Source organism: Pagrus major, chromosome 5, assembly GCF_040436345.1.
Source record: "Pagrus major chromosome 5, Pma_NU_1.0".
Lineage (NCBI taxonomy): Eukaryota > Metazoa > Chordata > Actinopteri > Spariformes > Sparidae > Pagrus > Pagrus major.
This window is the reverse complement of record NC_133219.1, coordinates 14,059,159-14,085,690: the sequence shown is the minus strand read 5'-3', so window position 1 is coordinate 14,085,690 and position 26,532 is coordinate 14,059,159. Positions and strand designations below refer to the sequence as shown.

The 26,532-nt window shown below is 43.4% G+C and overlaps 1 protein-coding gene across 1 annotated transcript in view; it reads left to right on the top strand.

Annotated features, from left to right (window-relative positions):
• sema4c (sema domain, immunoglobulin domain (Ig), transmembrane domain (TM) and short cytoplasmic domain, (semaphorin) 4C) overlaps positions 1 to 26,532 on the top strand; it is a 98,601-nt gene that overhangs the window by 14,833 nt on the left and 57,236 nt on the right. The window contains exon 2 of the mRNA XM_073467212.1: positions 17,333 to 17,459. The gene's annotated coding sequence lies outside the window, so the exon portion shown is untranslated. The remainder of the gene's footprint in view (positions 1 to 17,332; positions 17,460 to 26,532) is intronic.

Sequence of the window (26,532 nt, the reverse complement as noted above, 5' to 3'; positions counted from 1 at the left end):
CTTTATCAAGTTTTAAACCTGCAGGAAAAATGTATCCAGGCTGTGCATTTTGTGACGAGAAGTGCAGAAAATGTCTTAAACTGTAAAAGCGAACGTGTTAGCTAACTGTGAAAGTCATCGTCAACACCTTGGTTTCACGGTACGACCTACCACTGCCTTCACATTGTGATGCGTTTGTTCACCGCGGAGCAAAGTATCAGGTGTGACTTTACACATGTGAAGTAACAATGAGCCTCAAAATGTAGACAGTGGAACAGATGACTGTAATTGCAATTTAATGTGGATCAGGAACCCCAACAACTGTTTTAGGAAGAAGCTATCATTAACCAAAGTGATTTAACATACCGGGTCAGGTGTGCTTGTTAGATGAAAGTGGGCTGGGACTTATTTAGTGAGAAGACAGTTAGCAGCTGGATGATTCTCTCCGTCCCCAGCCTCTTCTGATTAAAATCCTCTCATAAAAAAATTATAGTTGGCCAAGTCGTGTAGCCACTTAATGTGAGGGATGGGTCAGGTACACTCTGTGTGTGTTCTCACTCCTTCATAATTATTAACCAGTGTCTCTGAGTGAGGGCGTGAGCGCTCTGCTGTGCTGTGCTCTCTTTGTTCATGTGTGAGCGTGTGTGTGGGATTTCTCTCTCTTTTTGCAGCTGCATGGACTCTCGCTTTGTTCCACAGAGCTGCTGTGTCGTTGAACGTCTAACGTATTATGTAGCGCACAATGCCGTCCTCTCTGGAGCTGCGTTCAGCCACCGCAGCATGCTGCCTCAGCGCTCGTAGCCTACGAGGAGCGTGTCGCTCGTCAGCAGGCCGCGGTGTGCCTCACAGCGCTGGTGGTGGATCTGCTGCATGCTTGTCAGACGCACGCCGTCTGTCGCAGTTTGTGTGTGTGTGTGCGTGTGTTTCTTTGTGTCTGTGTGTGAGCCTTTGCCTTTGTTTCTCTGAGTAGTCTGTGTGGCTGTTTCTTTGTGTCTGCATGTTGTGAGTGTGTGCTAACCTTGTGCATCTTCATCTCTTTGTGTCTGAATGCGAGTGTGTAGTATGTGTGTATTTGTACCTGTGTGTGTGTTATTATCAGGTTGCGTCCTTGACTCTGTGTGTGTGTGTTTGTATGTCTGTGTGTGAGGGTGTGCCTTTGTCTAAGTGCTTTGTGTCTGCATCTACTTTAGTCTTATTAATTATATATATATCTCCAAAGTGTGTGCATGTGTGTGTGTTACCACCGTTGTATGACAGAGCTCCCGCTAGACTTTATTAACAACATTTACTAGAAACTCTGCTGGGTTTGTCTAGGAGATTAAGATGTGCGCGCACACACACACACACGCCGACAAGACTGACTCACACAGGCACCAAGGGTTTGAGGGGAGAGGGAGTGTGTGTGTGTGTGTGTTTGTGTGTCTGCATGTGTGTATATGTGTGTGTGGGGGCGAGCTTTGCAAAATCAACAAAAACATGCGCTGCAGCGTTCCAACACATTCATACACACTTTGTTCTCACATATTCCAGTTCTGTCATACATACTGCGTCACATCTCCCACTCAACACACCAAAAACACACACACAGGCAGTTTGTGATTAGGATGAAGGCATCAGATGCTTGTAGTTATGATTTATGCATGTGTGTCTTCTCACCTGGGCTGCAGCACTCAGTATGATATCTTGCACACACACACTTGCACACACACACACACAAATCCTCAGACACCTAAGAAAGTGCACTAGTTTGCCAAGACATCAATGTGTATATCTGTCATTGTGAGTGTGAATGTGTGTGTGTGTGTGTGTGTGTGTGTGTGTGTGTGTGTGTGTGTGTGTGTGTGTGTGTGTGTGTGTGTGTGTGTGTGTGCGTTTGTATGCTCAGTGGAGTAGTAGCAGCAGTTGGAGTGGGCCCATCGACTTATTGGAACGTGGGATTGGTCAATTCCTCATTATTCATTTAAATGGCGGGACTGCACAAGTACAAGCTATTTAGGCCTGAGAGGGAAAAAGAGGCAGAGGAAAACCTGAAAAGTCAATGTAAAAGTGGTTAAAAAAGGGACATCAGAAGATTGATATCATTTTTATTTTTATGCATTAAGTACAGAGCTGGAGACTGGACATGGTTAGCCTAGCATTAAGCACACAGACTGTAAGCATGGGAGAAAGCTAGCTTGGCTCTGTCCAAAGTAAAAAAACAACCTTCCTATCTCTAAAGCTCAATAGTAAAAATATTGGATCTTATTTGTTAGAACAACAACAATGTACCAGCAACAGTTTGTAGTTTTTTCAGGGAATTGCATTCCGGGGAATCAAACCATATCTGACCGGGACATGTGCAGATATAAAATAGCCAGATTAGCTGTTATCCTCTGCTTTCAGTCTTTATGCTAAGCTAGGCTGAAACATCACGGCTCCAGCAGTGCACTTCAAACACTACACTTTCAAATCTCTATTCACTCTGTGAAAGGAAGCAAATAAGCATTACTTTCAACATATTAACTTTAATTTGTGATTACTTCCTGGTGTCTGGTCGAGCTGGAGGTCACTGATCCCGGCTGTTTTTTGAATAGTTTGATAAAACATTGTACCTTAAGACAGAGTCAGGCTAGCTGTATCTGACAGCTTTCAGTCTTTATGCTAAGCTAGGCTAAAAACATCCTGGCTCCAGCCGTGCACTTCAAGCACTACACTTACAAACTTCTGTATTCACTCTGAGAAAGAAAGCTAATTAGCTTGTTTGTCCAACAATTTAACTACTCATTTATATGAATACTTTGACATTTCGTTAAAAAACTGTGAAGTCTCGGCCCCGGGCTGTTTTTTTTAAAATTCAAACTTAAAGAGTCAGGCGGGTTGTTTCTGCCTGCTTTCACTCTGTATGCTAAACTATGCTTACCGTCTTTCAAGTTGTTGCTTCATATTCAGTGTACAATCATGACAGTGGTGTCAATCTTTTCATCAAAGTCTTTAAAAGAAAAGCTAAAAACTCAGTTTCCCAAAATGTAATTTTATTCCTTCACAGAAAAGTGACTGAATATAGAGTAGACAGTGTCAGGCAGCTAAGTAGGCTGAAAATGAGAAGAAACAAGGAGCCAGAGAGAGACAGTCCAATAGACGCAAAAAAAAAGTCAGAAAGTGCCAGACGGAGCTGAGGAAAAGAGAAAATGGAGTCTGAAATAAATGGAGAAAAACTCATATAGAGAGAATGGGAGCCGAAGAAGTGTCTGAGATGATGAAAGAGAATCAAAAAAAGTGAGATGGAGTGATGCAGACAAGAATAGGAAAGCGGCAAATACTGCAGATAAAAACGACAGAAGCAGAGTGTATGATTGTTGTCGTCAGGAGCTCTCTCACTCCTGCTCGGTGACCACAGGCCTCCTCTGCACACAATTTATTGTCAGTCTTTATTTGATTTCTTTGTACCGCTGTCATTTTCCCCCTCCCAGTTTGCCACCCAGACACCCTGGCACTTTTGTTTTTCCATTGCAGTAACTAAATGGCCTACTTCTTTCCTCTAACCTTGACTTACTCATTATTTTGCACAGTTGTTGAGTAGTTTCTCAACAACTGTTGATCACAGCGCTGTGGTAGTTTGCAAAGATTGTACCTTTTACTATCTATTTAACTCTGCGACTTTCACTTTTTTAAATTAGCCGACTTTGGAGCCAGTTTTCTTTTGAATGTCTCAGTATGTGCCCTAATTGTCATATCATGCGATTAGAAAGGAATGATAGATGTCTCTTTAATTTGGTACATTCTGTTTCAAGACCACTGTGTATTTGCCTGCTGCTGGACGTCTAATAAGTCGGCCCACCACTGCTTTCGGTTGTGTGCAGATGTGGCTTCAATTTAGCAGACTGAGGACATTTTTCCATCTCAAATTGACTGCTGTGCTTTTGATTCAAGGGCTGACAGCATGTGTCAGCCACCAGTGAGCTTCGCATTTATTCAGAGGCAGGTTTGTTTATGTTGATATTATTCAAAATGGTCTGCAATTAGTGACGGTTGATGGAAAGTTGAGAAAGCTTCCCGGCGACAAAGCTGCGTGCCACGACAGTTTGTATGAATAAATTACGGGTTCTACAAGATGATCTTTATGTATTGGTTAGAATAATATCAAGCTGATTTTATTGAGGCTCCATCTGTGATTATGATGAAGGTGTAATGACTTTTCTCTGGAGCTTCTGGACCGTCAGCATGTAAAACCCTGCAGAAAACCTTACATTAAGAAGCTGGTAACCCACCCCAAAGAACTCGATTGTCCAGAGATTTCTTTCCAACAGTCACATTTCAAAATTCTGAGTATGTAGCCAAGGTGCGGACAATCTGACTCCATCTTCCATCAATAGCCTCTCGCTTTCCCACTCCTACTGGAAAGAGCGAATTTATCCTCACTACATTACAATGCAAGCATTCTGCTCGCATCGAACGGCCTGCAACTGCATTTAACAGGTAGCATTACACTTTAACACGGTTTCTCACCGCCCATTACTGCACCATTGATTCCAGTTAGGCTCTCATTGGAGATTGATAAAGTGTAAGTGAGCCGAGGGTTTGAGTGGAGAGTTTCACCTCGTCTCCACTCGTACTGACAGTTTAAAGCACATCGTGCAATTGGCTCCAGGCCCGCTGTGATCTTATGACGAGGTGATATAATCCGTGTTGGTCATGGTGTCTGGGCTGCCAGTTGTTTACCATTTAGCGAGCTGCAGAGCAGTGAGACGAATGTAAATGCCAAGCGTCTCCTCACTTCTATTTTTGAAGAATCATTGAATTTGCATCCATATAAATGCAGGAATATGCACAAGCGTAAGGTACAAGGGTAAATACAGTCTCCCTCAAGAGGACACTTCAGTTCTGTTCTCATGTGAGGATACAGCAGAAAAATGGGCCCTCGGTGTAGAAATAGTGTACTGGGATGTCCCAGTGCTTCAGAGGTCTAAGCTTATAACTCATCCCAACAAAACAGTGAGCTCAAACCCAGCTGGCAACGTTTGTGTTTGTACCCTCACTGTCTTTGCCATCTCTCCACTGCGTGGCATCCAAAAGGAGCACAAATACCATAAAACAGCTTCGCTGAGGTGGAAAAAGAAATTGCCTTTTAACCAAATGTTAAATGCAGCCTAACCAGAGCGAATGGTGAGATTCACCAGCTGTTCTGCATTTACTGAGCAAGACGATCTGCTGCGGTCGTGTCACATGCTCCGTTCCTGAAGAAGTGGCATGACTTGTAATTGTTCTTGTCACAGTATGTACTTCATGTAATATAACTCACTGCATTTAACAGAAAAAACCTTGTCTCGTGGTGGGATTCATTAATGTGTTGATCATTCACACCCTTTGCTTCTCCCGCTATGGCAAAATGATACAACACACTAGTTATTAAACATACATTCACTTCATAAAGCTTTTATTTGTTTGTTCTACTGGAGCACTGCTGTAGTAAACACTCAGTGTTATGTAACTCATTCCCATGAAGAATGCTCTGGAACAAGCAGCATCATGGGAAGTAATGTGTCTTGTATTTTGGCAGCAGCTACAGCAGTTTGTTTGGAATAACTAGCAGAAGATGCCTCCTGTTTAGCATTATAATGACAGCCGCTGTGGCTTGTAAAGGAAAAGAGTGCCACCTACAGAAACCCAAACTTTATCAGCAGGGCTTCCAAGTGAAGAAATATCATGTCGGCCAGTGATTAAACTAAACAGGATCCAACTAAGGGAGGGTTCAGACCTGCCTCCTCATTACTCCCCATCTCCTTTGAATGAGAACAGTGCATTGGCTCAGCAGGGGCCTGGATGCAAAGAGCGCCAGCAGAAAAAGATGAAGGCTAAAGAGGGATATTAACTTGAAGGAGGCACTCTTGATGTAAAGGTCGATTTTTGTTCAAAGACTTCACCTTTGCTCATGAGTTTGAAAGCACGAGATCGGACTTGTTTTATTCAAGTCACAAGCTTTCAGCTGCAAATGGATGATCCATGTGGACCCTCGCCGACATGGACAGGTGACAAAATTTGCATCACATGGAAGCTCAAGTCCACGGGGAGGCGGAAAGTGTCATTTGGACTTCAGGGACAGGGTGTGGTGTAGGAATATATGGATATTATATTGTGATATAAGACTGTATATCATCATATTGTGATATAGCATAACTTGTCTTTTCCTGGTTTTAAAGGCTGCATTACAGTAACGTGATGTCATTTTCTGAACTTCCGACTGTTTTACTTGTTCTCATACTTGCCTTTACACTCTTTGTCATTATATTTACATTATTGACAATTATTACTCAAAAATACAAGTTGTCAGCCAGACAGTATTGTCACAGTATCGCATGGATGCAGGAACAAGGGGTGCTAAGGGGGCTGTAGCATCCCCCTTTTAAGCCATATTGTCCAGCTCTTGAGTGAAGCTCGGACCAACCGAAAGAGCACAGGACCACTGCTCCTTCAGATTTAAAGGATAAGGATGAGATAGTTCGAGCAGCTGATTAGGATGCTTTATTAAGGGATTATTTATCCCATATGGCACGAGAACACTTCAGGATCCACCAGCAAGAACTGGACATAGCTAGGGAGAAGGACATCAGGGTTACCTTGCCTGGCCTGCTGCCATCGTAATCTGGACCTGGAGAAGCAGTGGGGAGTGAAGAGATGGATGAATGGAAGCAATGCGTTGTGTGAGGATTGTAAAATCCTGTCTCAAAGTATTAGAAATCCTTGTGTGGTGTTTTGAGGTTTGATCAAACCTTCCTTGATCATATTTCATCCTTTCACCAGCACCCGTGGCGAAACACAAACAAACAAACACCTGTATTGTTTTAACAGAGCCGGTGTCCTGCCTGCAAACAGATGAAAACACACCTGTCCTCTTGCTGTCACTCAGAGTCCCTTGCTCAAGGGCACTTCAGCATGCCTAATGGTTGTTATGCTGCAGTGATCCCAGGTCAGGCTAATGTTCCAGCATAAGCCCTGCAGAGCACAGCTGCAGTCCCATCGCACAGAGCATCACACACGCAAACATTAAGAGGCAAACATAAAGTGAATAAATCAAAACCAACACACACACACACACACACACACATGCAAACTAGCACATAAGCAGACGTGTTCTTAGCTTTTGAAATTTTAGCTTCCTTCCTCTACTTTTGTTCCTCCGACTTCCTCTCACACACACTCTCTCACACACACACTTAGCACACACACCTTTCCTCCTCCCTCAGGCACGTCTTGTGCAGAGCCATCCCTCTCCTCTCCTGTCAGTGAGAACAAATGAGCCGGGGCATGTTTCTTAGTGTGTGTCTGTACGTGTGCGCAGGGCAAACTTCCTGTCTGTCCAGAGTTCCTCTCTTCTGCTTCCCCCCAAAACACACAAACACACACACACACACATACACACACCTGTTCTGCACTGTTACCCTCTGACAGATCACTGACATGCTGTCTCTAGGCCATGCTGCACTATGTGTGTGTGCGTGTGTGTGTATGTGTGTGGTTACAGACAACCCCCCTACTGTGTCTGTCTGGCAATTGCCATTTCTCAAGGAGCTAAAGAAGGGAGGGAGTGTGGAGTGAGGATGGAGGGAGTGCGAAGGCCTTGATGTGAGTGTGTTTGTTGTCAGAGGGTTTATTAATAAAGATGACCTCAGCCAGAGCTGCTCAGGGTGTGTGTGAGGCTTTTTTTTTCTTTTTTCTCTCCCTTTGTGACTCCTCGATCAAGTCAAATTAATATTATTTTGAGAAGAAGAATTCCACCTTTATGTATCCACACATACATTTTAATGCCTTCTCCCGTCTTCTCTCTTTCTCCTTTGTCATTCTGTGGCAACAGTCTGAGGTTGTTGCACTATAATGCGTCTTTGCGTGCATGCAGACTCATCTGTGTGTGGGTGTGCGGGTGGGTGCAACAGGGATAATCCTTCTTGATATAACTCCTTTGTGTCTCAGCATCCGTGGATGTGATTATGTGCTTCATTATGTCGGTCAAAACAGGTTGAGTCCACCGCGTGCATGCGTGTGTGCAGACGTCAGTCACCTGCTGTGTGCGTTAGGCAGAACAGATGTCCTCACAAGAATAGAAAGATGAGTAATTTACTTCAAAGCGCTGGGCGTTTCTGCCCGCCGTCAGTCCGGCTCTCTGTTTTACTGCCACAACAAAGCACACAGTTGGCTCTATCTTGTGACCAGTAACATATTGAAAAGGACGTCATACCCGAGCACAAGTTTGCAAAAGAAAGTGAATGTTTGCTTACAAATAATACCAAATTAACCAAAACTATGGGAGTCTGGAGACCTGGCCATAGGACTCAGAAGTTTATAAACCTCCATAAACTAAGAAAAGGCTACATAACTAAACTAACAAAGAAAGCCCTGAAACAGGACTACCAGACCTCCATCCTCAAAAAAAAACAAAACACCAACTGAGGACAGAGACAGAGCCACAGTTAGGAGTGGTGGCACCTAATGACTATTTTCATTATCGATTAATCTGCCCATTAATTGTTTCATCAGTAAAATATAACAAAATTGCCCAAAGCAGCAACTCCAAACTGCTTTTAATGTCTACCCGGCAGTTCAAAACCCAAAGACTCTTCATCTACTCTCTATCATAAAGGACTTGATGAAGATGAATCTGTTATTTGTTGCAGCTCTGCAGGTAAGTGAAGTACTATAGAGGTATATTTGCATTTTTCCAGGCTATATTTGTTGTGTTACTTCCAAATCTTTTGATATTTTTTTTTTTCTAATTTAATTAGATTGCACAGTGCAAGCTTTTTTTGATGGCTCCCATGATATTCTGTATATAGTCCCAGTTTTGTTGCTGTGTTGAGCTGTTGTGGCAGGACATCTTGGACAGCTTCTCCTGCATGAACTCATGTTCAAATGTAGTTTTCTGTACTGTACTCCTTTGGAAGAGCAGACAGTATATGTTTGTAATTTAGGTGAACTGACCCTTTAAAGGCAGAGTCAGGATAAGCAAAGTTAGATGAGGTTGATAAACTGTTTGTGGAGTCAGGTTGGGTTCAGGTAGACGTGGTCAGTAGCGGGAGGTGATCTCATTTGTTTAGCTGTCGAGCTCCCCTCTGTACCCATCCCACGGGGTTGGAGCCTGAGCCTGAGTGGGACAGCCAGCCAAGCAATGGGCCCCCAGGGGTCTGGCAGTTACCATGGAGGGGGAGGGCGGCCCTCACTTTGCCCTCTGTCTGCCTCAGCACGATGAGCACAGAGGCCATTAGGGACAGGGTCCTCCTGCTGCCTGGGAGAGCCACATAATGAGATAATGCATGGAGCTCACGCTGTTACTGTCACCTACACACACACACACACATGCACATGCAGGGGCAGATGCAAGTGTGCACATGTGCACAAGTGAAGCTCAACAAACACATAACACCCAATGGAAATGTGTCTGTGGTGCGCGTACGAACACACACACTCACTCACAGGAGTAGGTGCATGAATTGATCCCCGCTCACACATATTACTCTTTAACCTTCCTCTCTATCAATAATCCTCCTCTCATGTAGGGTTCCCTGCCTGTTTGCTATTTCAGCTGCGGCTACGACCCTCAGCCAGTTACATTTTGTTGGACAGACGGCAGCAGCAGTGAGAGGAAAGCTAATGAAACAGGATATCCCTGCCTCTGGTTATTCCACAGGAGAGGAAGAAGAAAAATCACACTCCTGACCTTGAATGAGTCTATAAAATCAGAGCATATGCAGAGAACGGCTGTATGTTTATTCGGTTTACTTGTTCGCTGGCTGGTGTCATTGTTCTACGGGGCCCACGCAAGACATTGAAATGCTGCGCACTCCCCCATAATGGTTCAGGGTCTCCTTCAGGGAGACAGTGAGTCATGCCAGTCAGTCTTCTCTGAAAAGTCCAATCCTATATAAAGTCAAGACCGACGCTGTGAAATTATGAATAGAAAAATCAACTTTTCAAGAACACTTGTAATAGATGCTTGTTTTTCTCATTGGCACTCAGGCATCTATGAAAATGAAGAGGTTTTTTTTCTAAACGTCCTGAGGGTCATCAGACATGAAGCTGTTGCATTAATGTTTGAGTCAACCTTCATCTGAATACACAAAGAAACGTCTCTGTGTTTGTGTAGGTATGTCTTCATGGCAGACAATATAAGAGTCTGAGATGGACGCTAAAAGCGAAAGCAAAGATAAATGAGACTATGCTTTTATCCAACTCCAACAAGTGCATATCAGAATTCACACAGCCGCTCTCCAATATGCCGCAATTTATTCTCCATGTGTTTTGATCTCTGACAACCTTTCATCCAACTTTTCTAAATATCTTTTGCAAAATACAATATTACAAAAGAATACACACAACAACTACTGCAGACTAACCCTAACCCTAAAACAAGTGTTTAATTTACAGGAAACTGCATCTCAGACTCTATTTACTGTATTCTATAGCAGTAATCATCACACAGCATTGATATACTGTATTATCGTGCATCCTTTGTGATAATATGCCAAGAAGTTATGTTGAACTCGCACTTGACTTTACGCATTTACATATTCCGCAGACACGGAGCAACATCAGCATTCATTTGACGAGACATGTTTTTGTCCACCCAACAAATGTAAATCTGTCCATCAAGAAAGATATTTCCTCAGAAAAATATCTGGCTCATAAGCTGCTAAATGCTGACTTGCTGTTTGGTGCTGCGTTGGTAGTGTGCTGTGGATTTATCAAGAGTTTTTTGCTGAAAACTGCCAACTGAAAAAGGAGTTGATGAGGCCTGTAAGAGTGAAGAAAACCTTACCCGATCAGCAGAATAAATGTTGGCAATGTACGTTTTTCTGCAGACCACTGATATGTTGACTTCACATTTCTTTGGTGCAACTTTACGTCTCTTTAGGTTCAATTATCAATTTTATGTTGTGATGACTTTATGGTCTGGTTAGTTTTAGGCACAAAAACACTTTGGATAAGATTTTGTTTTGGCTTGAAAAACCTGTTTAGTTGACACAAACACGGCTGGAGATGTCCCGAAGTCTTGTTAAAAACCCCATCGCCATCCCCTCCACCTTAGGATATGAAAGCCAGGTGACGTTATATAGAAAAGCCCATATAGTTTGTATACACGTACATACGTGAAAGTGTCAGGGGTTTTCAAAAATAAGGTTTGCTGCTAACATTTTACTTTTATGACTGGGCTAAGAAAACGTAAAGTAGCTGGACGTCAAACCAAAACAATGAGCTGCAAGATGCTAAAACGCTTATTTTAACGTACAAAAACTTGGATGATATTTCTCTGTTGGTTTGTCACTACTTTTCACGTTACATATAATTATTTAATCCTTTTCTTATCCAAAAGTATTTAGCAGTGCAGCTTTGACGAAACCTTCAAGACTTTTCGTACAAGCAAGGTGACAAACTGTTTTTTACACTGATTTCATCCCTTTTATCTTTTGAAACAGATAAAGCCTTGTGTAGTGCGTGCCTGTGATATAAAGCATGTGGGCTCATGTTGTGGATATATTGACAAATGTAAGTGTTTTTCCTTCCTCAGTTTAGTTCACACACCAGGTGCTGCACAGTATTTCGTGTCCACCGAGGTTCCTGTGTGTTCTGGCACAGTGGGAATAATAATCACAGCTCCTCAGCTCAAACCAATATCTGTTGCCAAAAGCACCCAATGCTCCCTGCCTCACACAGGAAATGAGTGGATGATAGTGGAAAGGCCCCACTTCACTGAAAAAAATCAAAATCACAATCGCTTTATCTGTCGACACCAACAAATGCAGAGGGTGTTTTTGTCACGGCACAGAGACAATAGGGCTTCAAACCCGCTTGTTCACGCTGCCAAAAACTTGGCCCATGTGTTCAGACCGACTGCAGCGCCGGAGGCTTTGATAGCATCTGTGCCGTGGGCCTCAGTAACAAAGTTCAGAGCTGGCAGTGCAGGTATTTTCCTCTGGTACTGGTAATGTTGCCCAGCTCAACAATAGTTGCAACCATTCTCTTTTTTTCTAACAAACAGCTGTAGAGAAATGAAAGTCTTCGAAGGTCAATAAGCAACTCAGCAGCAAGTCTTTGTTCCCTTTTTGTAATTTTTGTCTTCTGAGAGTTGTAGAGCCCCAGTGTCTCTGTTTGAAAGGATGCTACATCCTTACAAGAGAAGCAATCTGCAAAAATGTGCATTTTTCACACTTTCCAACAAGGCACCTGTTATAGAGGTTTTATGAGATATAACTGCTTCATCGATGTTTAGTTAATAATTTACAAAAGCTTTATAGATCATTTAGGTGCAAACATTGATTGGAAGGTACGGTATAAACTTATCAGACTCACAATGGACAGAAAGTTCAAAGTCGATGCAGTAGAACCAGATACCTTAGACAGATACCTTATTTTTAATTTCATGCTTGTGCAACTCTACTGTCGACTGGTCAGAGACTGGGTTGTGTTATGCCAGTCGCCGCCAATGTAGCCTTAAGCTGTTAGCCTCATGCAGTGCTGAGGGGTGAGCTACAGAGCTTCTTTCTTCCATAAAATCCTGTAGAATCTTGGAGCTTCTTTCCTTCATACACCCCTGATCTTTGACATTTTACAATATATCAGACTTCACCCAGCTTCCTATGGAGACGCAAATGCTTGATACAACTTTTTTCGTATATGTAGTACTACCACCAACAGCTGTAAACTTTGATTTGTGTAAATTTGGTGCACTTTCCCTTTAACAAACTCATTTTGTGTTGTGAAGCTGGTGTTAATTTTAAGTGGTCACACAGTACAAACAAAGGGATTTTTCATTTGTTATGTTAAAGCATTTTAGTTGAAAACATTAAAAACATAACTTAAGTTATCAATAGAATGTGAATAAACAGCATATAGCATGTATTGTTGAGATATCTATTGAAGTTAGCAGGCTAACCAGCTAGCCCCAGGCCATACTGGTCCAAAGCTCCTGTGCTAGCAGTGTCAACACCAACACAATCCTGGTAAACCAAGCTCCCAGTCTGGACTGCTGGCTGCATGGCTAACTAAGCTAACTAGCTAACGGTAGCAGCAGTTAGCAGTTATTCTGTTGATATGCTGCTATCTGTTTTTGAGAATGAATGAAACAGGACACCAATTCTTACACATTGCCCCTTCAACTGTTACTCTTATCAGTGGTTTATAACTCATCTATAAATCTTTAGTAAATGCTTTAATTACAACTTATATAATTGGTACCAAATAAACAAATTCAAAACTACAATGGCTCTCAGAAGAGCACATACCTCCGCCACAGTCCAATATTCTCCTTTATTTCAATCAAGCTTCTATTGTAAATTAGAAAGATTATATGTAAATCTGCTGGATCTGGATTTTTAGTGGTCCACACCACATTGTTATTATTCATAGATACCATCCAAATAAATATGTCTGATTTTCAAAGTGATCTCTTAGTGTTGAAGACAGTGAGAAAAAATCATCCCAAGAGTTAATGGGGTCTGTTCTGGCCCGAGACCTTTCCTCAGATGTGTGGAAATCCGTTCACAGTAGTTTTTATGTTATCCTGCTGACAAACCAACCACCTTGGCGGCGGTAATAAGTGTACAGAATAACGTTTTGTTAAAATGTCAACATTCATCTTCAAAGCCACATCTCTCACACAGCGATAGTAACAGTACAGACAGAATATTTCACATAAAGGGAATGAAGAATGAAAAATGAAGAAGACAAATGCTAAACCGTGCGCTGTGTATATCAGTCATTTCTATGTTACACTGAATAATCGATCCCTCAATTGAATATGGATTGACGACTCTCATGAGGGATCTCAGTGGGAATTGACTTTGTTTCGCCTCGGCTCTGATAATGGCCCCAGCGAATGGCAGCCACCTCTAATTTCACCTTGTAAATCAGAACTGTGATGGGCTGCACTTAGAGGGGTCAGAGTTCAAAACTAAATCACTCTGGACGACAAACACTGTACAGTCAGGCATTGCAGTTTAATGATTTTTTCTCCAACTCTTTTTGAACGGGGTGCGAGTGGTGTTGGGGGTGTGGCTGGAGTGCTGAGGGGGTTGGAAGGTGGCATTCATCTCTCAGATGGAGCTCTGACCTTGGCCAGATGTCCACCAAGATGGAGTGTGTGCCCGTTTATACGTGTGTCGTCAGCCAGGTTTTCTGAGTGTGCTCGGCTCTAATAGGGACTGGCAGGCATTTTGTTGGGCTTTATTGCCACATGCCTCTTCCAATCCTGCTGCTGATTAGAGCTGCCATTACTGGCACACACACACACACACACACACAGACATGTACGTGCACTCTTACAAGGCAGACCCACACACTTTGGCACGCGCTCAAAGCTCGGGCCCCTTGCATGTGATTAGCATCCCATTGCGTTTGTCTTGTGCAGCGATCAAACGGAGCACAAAGTTGTGCTCTTGTCGAGGCGCACTGGAGGAAGTGACGGGTTCATCGTCACTCCACTTTTATTCTGCTCATCAGGGTGCTGTCAGCTCAGACAATGTCAAATTTGGTGCAAAGCAATTAAAGGCCTGGGCTGTCACAATTGGGCCTGATAGGGACGGCTCAGGAGAGCACATCAGCACACACTCACGTGTGTATGCGACGCATCCACCCACATGCACGCACACACATACATTTACAATAAGCATGCAAGCGATTAGCTCAGAAAGTGCAGGTTTAAAGTGTTAGTCATTGCTGATTCACAAGCGGCTGGCTGGCTTCCACACAGCTACACACTGTGCTGCCTGTCAGACACACAGGCAGGCAGCAGCTGGAGGTGTGTGCGTGTATGTGTGTGTGTGTCTGTGTCTGTGTCTGTGTGTGTGTGTGTGTGTGTGTGTGTGTGTGTGTGTGTGTGCAGGTGTTCCTGAAACCCTGCTTTTTAACCAGAGCCCTTTACGCCCCATCCACTCTGCTCCTCGTTGGCCTTGCGTGCGTATGTGTGTCAGTATTGTGGAAGCATACGTGTGTGTGGTTTGTGCATGCATATTCGTGTGTGTGTGTGTGTGTGCATGTGTGTTTGTGTGGAGCCTTGTAGGGTTTTGGCTGCAGTGTTCTCCTGGATGAAGCCAATGGAAAGCTGAGGTCTGGATGACTTACTTATTTAAGAAAAATCTACCAGAGATGGCCAGTATGCTGCTGTGCTGTCACATACTCGTGTGTGTGTGTGTGTCTGAGTTCATCCAGCCTCGTAGGTAACCCAGCCAGTGGCCTCAGTAGCAGCAGTGTATTTCATTTCGCGGAGATTTCTTTCCCTAACAGCCTTTAAAGTTATTCTGCTGCTGTTAAAGCTTCAGCAGACACGCCGTCGGTTCAGTCCCAGGTGGAGACACTCACCGAAGGGTTAAACGCTCTACCAGAAGCAGCGAACACACACATACACACTCACTCGGCTCTCATATGGTGAGTTACTCCTCATAGCCGTGAGGTTCCTCATTAAGTCCAAATTCACTTTCCAGCACATTTAATTAAACTAACTGGATTTCGGAGGACCTGCCGTCAAATAGAGTTTCAGACTTTTACGTAACCCGCTTTTTATTTTCTCGCGACCATCAGAAGATGTTTCATCCCGTCTTGAGGTTTTTTTCTTCCTAGAGGATAGCAAGTCAATGGCGGGTTTCATATTGTCACTGCCTGGTGGAAACCATGAGGATCAAATGCTCTTTCATGCATTGAGAAAAATGTGTCTTCTTCCTTTGGATAAATAAGCCATTTAAAAACCTATTGGGTTGTTTGAAAAATGTTTCAAAGAATAAAAAAAAAAAAGGCTGTTTTTCACAGCTCATGAAAATAAACATTTTGGAGCTGCACAGTTTTCACTGGACTTTTTAAATGCATACTTTATAAAAAGAATTTAAGTTAAATGGCATCATATTGTTCATGTAAATTAACCAAAAGTCTGAGTTACAGAGGGTTTTTTTTGATAATTGTGTCAAGGTTCTGCACACAATGTGTTTTGTGTGTGTGTGTGTGTGCTCGATCAATAAAGTCTGATGAACATCGCAGCTTTGCAGTCGATATAGTGCAGTACAGTCTGCACGGAGTGTAGCTAAGTTTCCAGTGTCTGGTTTATTGACAGCACTGAATGAACTATGATGGTGTCAGAGGTTTTGTAGTTGCCTTTGTATGCTCCCTCTGTGTAACACAAGCCAACCCATACGTTACTGACAACATCTGCCTGGCCCTCAGCGCTCTCACTGTGATTAGTGAGCTATTGATGTTGACATGAATCTTAGCTTCTACACACACACACACGCACACACACACTGGCTGATACTTGGCAGTTCGTTATTTGATCTGCAGTGTGAACCCTGGGATCCAGTGAATGTGAGCCGTAAGGGTTCAGGTGTGTGTGGCTTTGCATGTCAGAGTGTGCGTTTCATGTATGTATTAAGACACGGTCAGATCCATGCACATTTTACACATGAATTCATGGCCCTGACCAATAACAAGCTGCCTCCTTATAGGACACGGAAAGCCAGTCAATCCAAAATGGAGGACACAAACATGCTTCATTTTTTTCAAACAGATGGATAAAAGAAACTTTGACAGAAACGCTGAATATGAAGAGAAAAAAGAATGTAGTTTTTTGAATCGCTACTTACAAATGTATTGTTGTTGCTTTGCTTGAGTGGGTTTGGTTTCACATTTGTTAACCAGGTGCCACAGTAGATGTCATTTAGTCTTAGAATACAGACAGTGAACTCCACAGTAACTCCACAAGCAATATTTTATCATCCACACGTCTGGGTTGGCCTTTCTCCCACCAGCTTCTGCATTGTTTCATTCAGCGTTAGCGTTTATTGTCTGTCTGAAAAAATAAAGCATGCTCGTTTACTGTGCAGACTAAATAGATGGCATCTACTACAGAACCTGCTTTTGGAGAATGAAACCCACTGTGCTCCCACGAGGCAACAACAATTTATTAGCGGTCAAAAACAACTACATCTCCCATGAGTATAGCAAATTCCTGGCTGGCTAGCATGTCAGTAGTTAGCACGCTAGCTATAGTAGCTCAACAACTAGCTGTGTGAGCATAGTCCATAAGTTTCTTGAACTACATACTTCTGGTAGACCACATATGAATTTCACTGGTTTCTCTCCCTCTCTCTCTTTCTGTGTGTGTGTGTGTGTGTGTGTGTGTGTGTGTGTGTGTGTGTGTGTGTGTACATCTGAGTAGCACAGCTGTTTGTTTGTGTGTTTATGAGTACTTATGAGTGTGTGCTGAGTGCCAGGGTTTTCTCAGAGAGAGCCATGAAAGCGATTAAAGCAGCCAGTCTCACATGGACGTACATGCGTGCACGCACACAAACTTCCAGCCCCCTCACTCATTACCCTCTCTTCTTCCTCCTCTCTTTGTCTCGTTTAGGCCAATGTGACCTTCATCGGAGTCGAGCGTCTCTATTCAACATTCACGAGGAAGCACGCAGAAAAACTGAAGGAGATTAAGAAGGGAGCGCACAGACGCACGAGGGAGGAGGAAAAAAAGCAAGCAAGTAAGAAAGTAAAAACAGGACAAAGGCTGGAGAAGAAAAACACAGCGGCATCTTTTCTACCTCCTCTGGAACCTTTCCTCTGTAAACAGGACGACTGGCAGAGTAAATGAGGGAGGAAAACAGAGGAAAGAAAGGAGGAGGAACAGGGAGGGCTGGGGCATGTGAAATGAGCGAAATCAAAAGAAATAAGAAAGTGAATATGAGGAGGAAGAGGAAAACTACGCAGGGGGGAGGAGGGGGGAGGGGGGCAGTTGTCAGAAAAAAGGACGTGGAAATTACAGGTATTTTCAGGTGCTCCCGGAGAGAAATTATTCTGAAGCGAGACAAAGAGAAGAGGGCTGAGAGATAAGAAGAGAGCAAACAGAAGGGAAAAGGAAAAAAGAATGAAAAAGTTGGGCAGAATATTGGATTTCCGAGCCTTTTTGTTAAGAAAGATGCTGAAGGTTGTGTGTGTGTGTGTGTGTGTGTGTGTGTGTGTGTGTGTGTGTGTGTGTGTGTGTGTGTGTGTGTGTGTGTGTGTGTGTGTGTGAGTGAAAGTGAGGAGTTCTGATTTCACTGCCAGGAAAAAGTGAATCGGACCATGCACAAAATCAAAAGGTCATGTGTTCTGGGGCTGTGTTTTGTGGTTTGTGTTTAATGCACTTGTTCATCATTTCCATTCTAATCAAGAGTTTTAGTCTAAATGCAGGTACAGGCCTGTGATTTAGACTAGTTTTAGTTTGTTTTTGCAGTTATCCAGCTGCCTAAAGATGACAGAAGCTGATAAAAATGTTGCTTTCAATAATTGCTGTGCGCTCGTAATAAGCTTTTTAAGTAACAGCGAGTGTTTGATATCCTTCTTGCCTTGACTTTTGTCTGTCAGGCTACATACAGGCAGTCAGGACAGCTAGGTGGGCGCCTGTGATAGCATGACGCTGGATATCACCGTGTGTGATGTGTATGCATGAGAGTGTGTAGGTTAGTAGGTGGCATTCTCGTGTTTCAAGTGCGTGATGAGGAGCCCTCTCATTTACGGTCAGTTGTCTGTTTGATCGAGCGACTGGGAGCTCCGGCAGACTTTAGTAAATTGCCTCGGCTAAAAAAAAAAAAGTCATTTGTAACCTAACTTCCTCTAAAGGATACAGCGACGCATGGGCAGAAGGGGGATGCACTTAAAAATACACACACGCGCGCGCACGCGCACGCATACAACACATAAACACATGAGGCGTGAAAAAACAGCCCCGGGCAACATTTCTCTATTCCTCAATCCATATTTCCTCTGCAAGTGTGTGTGTTCCTCTCTCACTGTCACAATGCACTTATCCCTCGTTCCCTCTAATAATTCAGGATTTCTCTCTCTCTCTCTCCCTCTCACAGTGTGTGTTTATCTATGTGAGGATATTGGTTGCCAATCATAAATAGCTCCCTCTGACAGGGTGCCATCGCAGCCTCGGAGAGCCTGGGGAGCCAAAGGGGGGAGGAGAGGGGAGGCGAGGGGGAAGGGGGGGGGTGCATGACAGTGAGAGGTGAGAGATGGAGAGATGTGATGGAGGGAGAGAGAGGAAGGAGAAGGAGAGAAAAATGCAAGAATGATTGAGGTGAAGGTCATGCACATCAAAGCAGCTTGACAGGTGTCAGGTATGAAGATATAAATGTGCTGCACTTATATGCACGCCTCCGTACGCAACCAATTGCAATGCAAGAAGTGTTGTGTTTATGCTCACTAAAGAAAACCTGCACATACAAGTAATACAAAACAAGCTACAGGCATGAATGCTGAAACAGCCGAGAAGACGACAGATAGGCCTTTATCACTAGTAACACAGCTCCCTGTCGTCTGCTCTACCACTGTTTTAATTTGCTATTTATGCAAACTCGACATTTCCTCCGTGTTTCCCTGTTGTCCTGATAAATTCACCACTGTTTTCATTCACTTTTTTTTTTTTTTACAGTCGCTTCAATGATGTTTCACACATTGACTGTATAAAATATGGACGGAGATTCCAGGTCGCCTAAAGCGCCTTAAACCTGCAGTCTTTCCAATAGCTAGCAGGTGGTTTCAAAAAGAAGACAGATTGTGTGTAAGCTTATGAGAATATGACCCTGCTTCTCACTTTATTCATTGCCTCAGTAAACAGTTTCCTCATGAGTTTGTGGTGTCAGTGGCTACTTCCAACTCTTCTTCAACACCGCATGATATTCATTTTGTAAATTATGGTCCCGTTTGGAGTTGACAAGTGGCCAGCACGGCGAGTTGAGCGCCCTCGAGTAGAGATCTGGTCACGTGATTCGCAGAGACTTTCAGATAGTTCCAGAAAGCTCTAAGTGGGCAATTAAAATGCATGAATACAGAGAGATGGAAGTAAAATGTTTGGCAGTTTGTAGTTAATGCAATATTTATGGATTGATTGATTTACAGTACTGATGACACAACTCTCTACTCAAGGGCTCCGATTGGGTTATCAGTCAGATCCAATCAGGATATCCTCCCCAGCTCCACCCTCTCCTCCAAACAAGGTCACTTCTGGCTCCCAAAAAACCAAAACAGCGACAGATGTAATGCCAAACTCAAGGCTTCAAAACCAATGGGTGATGTCACAGTGGGTTTACACAATCCTTACAGTACCTCAGAGGGCATACAGGAAGTGTTTCCTGTGGGCTTCTAATGTTCTGCAGGAAGTGTTGAGTTTCACTGAGGAAGTCACTGCACCCAACCTAGAAATAGGTTCAGCACACAACTCTTCGTAAGAAAAAAATAGAGATTTAATACAAAGAGGTGTTAGTATGTAAAACTAGTGCTAGTGTTTCACAGTGTTGACTTTCCCTGACACTAGAATCGTTCTGAACAAAAAAAAACTGCAGAGGAGGAGTTTGAAATTGTTTTGTGAATGAGAACAACACTTCTGATTGCTGATTACTGTAGACTGATGAGTGTGGCACAACGTTGTACTGATGGAATTAGTGCTGTGCAGCATGTTGAAACGCTTTCAGGATTGCTTATCACACCAGCCGTTCTTTGAGTAATAGCTTTCCTTTGAGAACTACAATATATTACCTTTGTGGCAGTGAACATGCAAGAGGCCTCTGCTGCCAGTTGGAGGTATATTGACACACAAGCAGGAGATGATGGTTGCCTGAGTGCCCTGGCACACACACACACACACACACACACAGGTTCTGGTTTGATGAGGTGAGCGAGTGTGAACCTGCTGCATCTTGCATTCCTCCGTCCTCTCTCTCCTCGCAGCAGCACTCCTTGTCTCTCTATCGATCCCAGCTTATCTTCCCGTAAACCTGGACCTCTTTTCTCTCCTCCTCGCCCCGGCGCCTCCTCCCCTCCTCTCCTCCCTCCTCATTGCTATCGATCAGTCCGTGTGTTCAACAAAGTATAGAGCAGGCAGTGGTTAATGTAGAGCCGGGCTGGAGGAGCTCTGCTCGCGGTTTGCGTATCGCCTTTCCCGCCTAATGGGCCCAATCAGGCTCTAATAGACCCTGAGTTAGAGCTTGGAGGCCCACCACTCTCTCCTCACTCCTCTCACCTTTCACTCCTCCTCTCTTCTCCTCGACACATATCTGTCTGCGCTGTACGTCTGCCAGGTGCATTTTTAGCTGATGACCGTTGATTCCGCTAACTGATCCGATAGCTGTCGTTTGCAGATATTTTTTATACATTTATTCATCCGGGGAAGGATTTGCTTCTGCTGAGTATGCACACGCTTCTTCAGAAATGTCATGCTGTGCATTTTTTTACAGCAATGCACATTCATTCCTGGGAGCTGCCCAGTGCGACCACAGTCTGCTAATTTTGGCCACTGGGAAAAGCCCTAGTACCAAAAAGTCAAGTCTTTCATGTCTCCAGACTTTCTCTCAGTCACTGAACACATTGAAACTAGCAGGGTTAAGTGCCTTGCTCAAAGGCATTTCATTGTTAGTAGTTGTTAAGTCAGGGGAAAGTGTCTTCGGCTGTTTTCCTTTACAGTTTTTGCTTGCCTTCCAGATATTTGAAGGGCTTATAAATGATAAGTGAAAGGCAGCAGGGTCACTTCTCCGCCAATATATCAAAAATGAAATTTTTTATCCCCCTGTATTGTAACGACCAAAGAAAAAAGAAAAAGAAAGCTGATGTTGTCCCCTCAATTTACAGTATTAAACCAACTACAAAACACACTGAACTCCTCCTGCTTCCAGCACATCAGTGCTCAGTGGTATTTAGCTTCAATATATGTTGCTGACCTCCTCCTCTGGCATCAGTTTTGCACGTGAAAAGCTCCACGGTCAAGTTAGCACTAATACATTTTATGCAACATCTGGATAGACTTCCAAAATAGAGGCTCCGTGGTCAAGTTAGCTAAAATATGTAATATATAACATCCAGTTGCAGTTTCAAAATAATAACGTCCTGACAAACGGCTCGTATTGTGTGACACTTTATGACTTTTGGAATGTTATTCACGTTGTCAAACTGTTGCCGAAAAATGAATAAATAAAAATGAGGGGGTTTGAAAAAATCCTTTTATTTAGACTGTTCTGTTTGTCATTTTATTGCAACATCATGGATCATTTTGCCTGTCTTGGTTACAAAAAACAGAAGAAGTCTCTTCTTGGTCTAACTGACACAACCAGTAAACACATAAAGCGGCATAATAAGTAGATACCGGTTGTTTCAAGTGGTCACAAGCTGAAAGTTGGGAAACAATCATCTAAACTACTTAATTTGGAGACAAATCCAAACGAGAACTCATCCAAATTGTCCGTGATAACTCCTCATCATCAGGAAACGCACACAACAACAGCTGTTGCGTTTGGTCAAAGCTGAAGCAGGAAGTCTGTAATGCGTGTTTAGCCCGTGTGTGTACTTAAGCTGTCACGCACATGCAAACTGTTTGCCTGTGTTTTTTCTTACCAAAAAGTTTTGTGAACCAACAGTTTGTATATAAAATGTCTGATTGTCTGATTGCTGTTTCTTGCCTCATCAGACTTTTATTAACAATAGGAACCAGGATAATCAGAGAGCAGCTCACGTCTAGTCTTTACTTCAACAACGATGCACATTTTATTTTGGGGAAGTGTCTCTGCTCATGTAGTGCTCAGGGAAGATCTGAGCAAGCTTGACACGGACTGATCCCAAACTCACAAATCCCCCTGCAGAGCCGGAGATGTACAACATCTGATGAACATGAGCACATATTGAGAGAACCGTTCTAAATTCAGCTAAATCTAAATGCTAATACAGGAGGCGGCTGGGGAGGTTTGGAAGGAGCTAAATGTGCTGAGAGCAGGTAGTGGTGTAGCAGCAAGATTGCAGAGCTCAGTGTTAATGCATGCAGAGTTAATATTTGTATGGGGCGTCTAGTGTTAGAGATAGGTTGTAGCCATATATGTTTGGACGTTATGTGGAGGGATGTGACTCCGAAACACCTTGTAACTACTGCAAGGCTCCACGGAAAGCTTTAAAACTAGATATATGTGCCTGAATAAAGAACTCTACAATGAAAAGCCAGAGCCCACAGAGCACTTTAACCCTCAAAATTTACACTACAGTCGCTCGTGTCTCTTTCACTCCAGTTTTTTTCTATCGACTGTCATTCTATTCATCCCGCCCGCCCTCCTTCCTCACCTGTCTGCCACTGATGTGTGTAGGCTGTTTCTATAGGAGTCCAGCTAGGTGTAACCTTTCTGCCCTGTGGCACCTCACTGAGATCCAGAGCTCTGGGCTCTGCGTGAACTCCTGAACTCTTTACCGAAAGAAGACCGGAGCTCGGGAGAGGGGAGAGGGGAGAGGACAGAGCGAGTGGGAGGGAAGCGAAGGAACGCTACCGGACAATTAGCCCCCCTAGGAGCATAGTGGGCGGCCTCCCCAAGACAGAATATACACTGCGAGTGTTTCAGAGACTGGCAGCCAGACGGAGAAACCAAAGCGAGAGGGAGATAGTGTGAGCGTGGGTGTGTGTGTATGTGTGTGTGTGTGTGTGTCATAGTGTTTTGCATTCACACGCCCAGCGGTTGTTGTTCCGAAATGAGACAGTACGTCGGCTGCCCGCAGGCGTCAATACGACCATTTCTATTATTCAGAGCTGATTACAGCGCTAAATCGTACAGCAGTGAATACTTTTTAATGAGCTTTGAAATACAACAGAGAAAGTTTGTCAGCCTTTTTGTTTGTCTGAATCTGGCTGGCGGGTGAAAAGAGCATATTTGCCGGAGTGATTTTATTAGTGCGCTGGTGTGTGAGGAGCAGGTTGCAAGACGTGTACGTGCATCTGTGCATGTGGCATCGCTTTTATGTTTTGTCTGGGGTGCATTCGCTTGGATGGTCCACATGAATGTATGGGTGTGTGATATTTTTGTCAGTATCCAAATGTGCCACAGAAAACAGTGTTAGTGCAAATGAGTTTGTGTGTGTCAGGCTTCTGTTCATTAGCCAGTCCATCGCCTTGAGCAGAGCTGATCGACCTGTGACTACATGGCGATCATGGGCTAGCACACTCTTATGTATGCGCATTGATGACAGGTCAGAGCGCTATCCCAGCATCCCCCCCCAGGCTTGCGCACGGGGGCAGCCAGGTCAAGGCAGGGCAGAGTGCACGTGGGTTTTACCATTTCTCACTGCATTCATGCGTGCTCATCAGAAACAACATACGCCGCGCTGACAGCACAAGGTCAGCCAGAGAAAAAACAGAGAGGGAGCGCTGGATGGAGTGACGGAGAGAGGAGAACACAGATGGTGTGTCTGCTCGCACATCACTAACCTGGTTATTGTCGGCTTTGGGAAGGGATCTTGTTTCTTAAATCTCAAGTAACAATAAAACTGGTTTAAGCAATCAGGTTAGAGGCCTAAGAGGAAACAGGTTAACATGGCTAAATTGTACATTTCTTACAGATACTACTGGTTATTTTACTTTTATTTACTGTAGTGGTTTTGGGGTTATTTTTATGTGGGTGTGAGGGGAGGAGGTCACAAAAAATAACTGATAAAAATGGAAGTAATGGAAATGTGTTGATAAATTATCAAGTGACGTCACAACTTTTTTAAATCAATCAATCACTTGATAAGTTATTTATTCATTTTTCAATTCATGTGCATGTCCATCATCTCCATTTCCATTTCCACCCCTCTTATGATTTGTCCTAACCCGTCAGGAGAGACTGACACATCATCTAATGATATGCAATCTTGTCAGTGTCATGTTCAGTTGGCAAGGAAGCTAGAAACAGGAAACGTTTTCTTTCTGTACGATAATTTCACATCACCCTGTCAAAAGGTTGATCTTATCCGTGCTTGTCTCCATCTGTAGTTCAGTAAGATGACATCTTCTTCATCCAACATACCAAACTTTGATTGACTCAGTTGTTTTTACCTTATCACTACATTTATAAAGACGTTTTATCATAATATCATGATCAAAAAAATATTTAATTTAATATTGTATGAGGGTGGAGAGTTGCACATGACCAGGTCTGTTCATTTTATTGATGAGCAGAGGCTAATGGGCCAACAATATAAAAAGATATAATATGAATCTCACAAAAAATTAAATAAAATGCTCACTAAATACATCGGATGCCAAATTCTTAATGATTTTGTATAACCTGAGAACACTGGGCAGAATGACGTCATTCTGTTAACACATGGGATCCTTGTACTATGGAAGCCCTTAGGGACAAAGGAAAAACACTTGTATTTTTTTTCACCTGTTCTTAAGTCATGAACAGGTGAGAAAACAACATAGATCAGACATAGAAAACAAATCAACACATTTTTGTTTTTTACTTGCCCTCAGGACTCCAGTATAGACCCATTTAGCATCTTGAGAATACAGTACAATAGGTGTTTGATTTTGGCCCGTGGTTCACCATTAAGTTTAATTTTTAACATCCAAAGGAAAAGGTTTGGGCAGCCCTGATCTATGAACAGTATGAACTGTTCACTCAAACTCAAAATTTCTTTGGAGTCGGTTTTCATCTCCTTGAGGAAGATAACGATGGCTGCAAAGGGATTTCATAGATTCAGTCAGACACACCTAAAATTTCTAGGTATCGCTATCGTTACAAACATTTGCCTATTTACACACCCAGCAGATGTGGAGCAACATTAGCATTTATTTGCCATTGTGTTCAATATTCACTCTCCTTTTTAGCTCTGCTTTAGTTTCCACTTTGTTGAAAATTGTCACATCTGTCAGCTATTGTCGAAGCTGAGAGTTCAATAGTCATGAATTATCTCCACTCCACAAATGTGTGTGTGTGTGAGTAAGATCTGCCTCCATTCAGGGTTCACCACCACAGACCAAGTGCACAGATGGTCCCGCTGTCCGATTAGCTGGACGTCGGTCTCTCAGGTTTCATCTCCCCTGCACCTCCTCTTCTATCACTTCCTCGGGTCTGAGCAGGTGTTTGGCCCGCAGTCAGAGTCCAAATCAGATCCATTTCATCTGTAATCAGCTGGAGCCTCTGGCACTGATGGAAGAGATCAGAGCTCCGATCAAAGAATTATAAGCCGACCACGCCTGGCCAGCCGACCGTGACATGGACAAGACGGCGAGGAGGAGGGGGGGTTGTGGGCGAGCGGGCAGCAGTTACAGCAGGGATGAAAGGAGAGAAGATGGAGATTTGAAGGCCTGCAGAATCTCCCAGGGGAGAGACATGAAAGATCAGGGTGCTCGGGGGAGGCAGCAGGGAGGCTAAGATGTTACACTCACAAGCTCTCATGGGATTTTATTTTTTCTCTCTTTTTGACATTTCCATCATGTGGAAATAGGTTGTTTAAAGTCAAATGCTGTACTCGGTTCCGCTTCAGCTTGAGGTAATTAGGATGGGAAGTGAATTCCAATCACAATGTGAAAAGAAAGTCAATGACATTAACTTGGTGCAGTTCAATTGCTCGGCGCCCCGCCGCCGGTTAGCGAATCGTTTGTGCGAATATGGGAAATCGTGTGCTCAGGTGCGTGAAAATCGATGGGCGACTCACATATTGACGGTTACAGTTTTAAAGGGGCATTTCAAACACTTTTCGGAATGTGTTAACATGGTGTTGGATGTTTCAGAAGAAGCGCGCTCACAAATCTCTCCCATTCATCTTCTACATTCACAC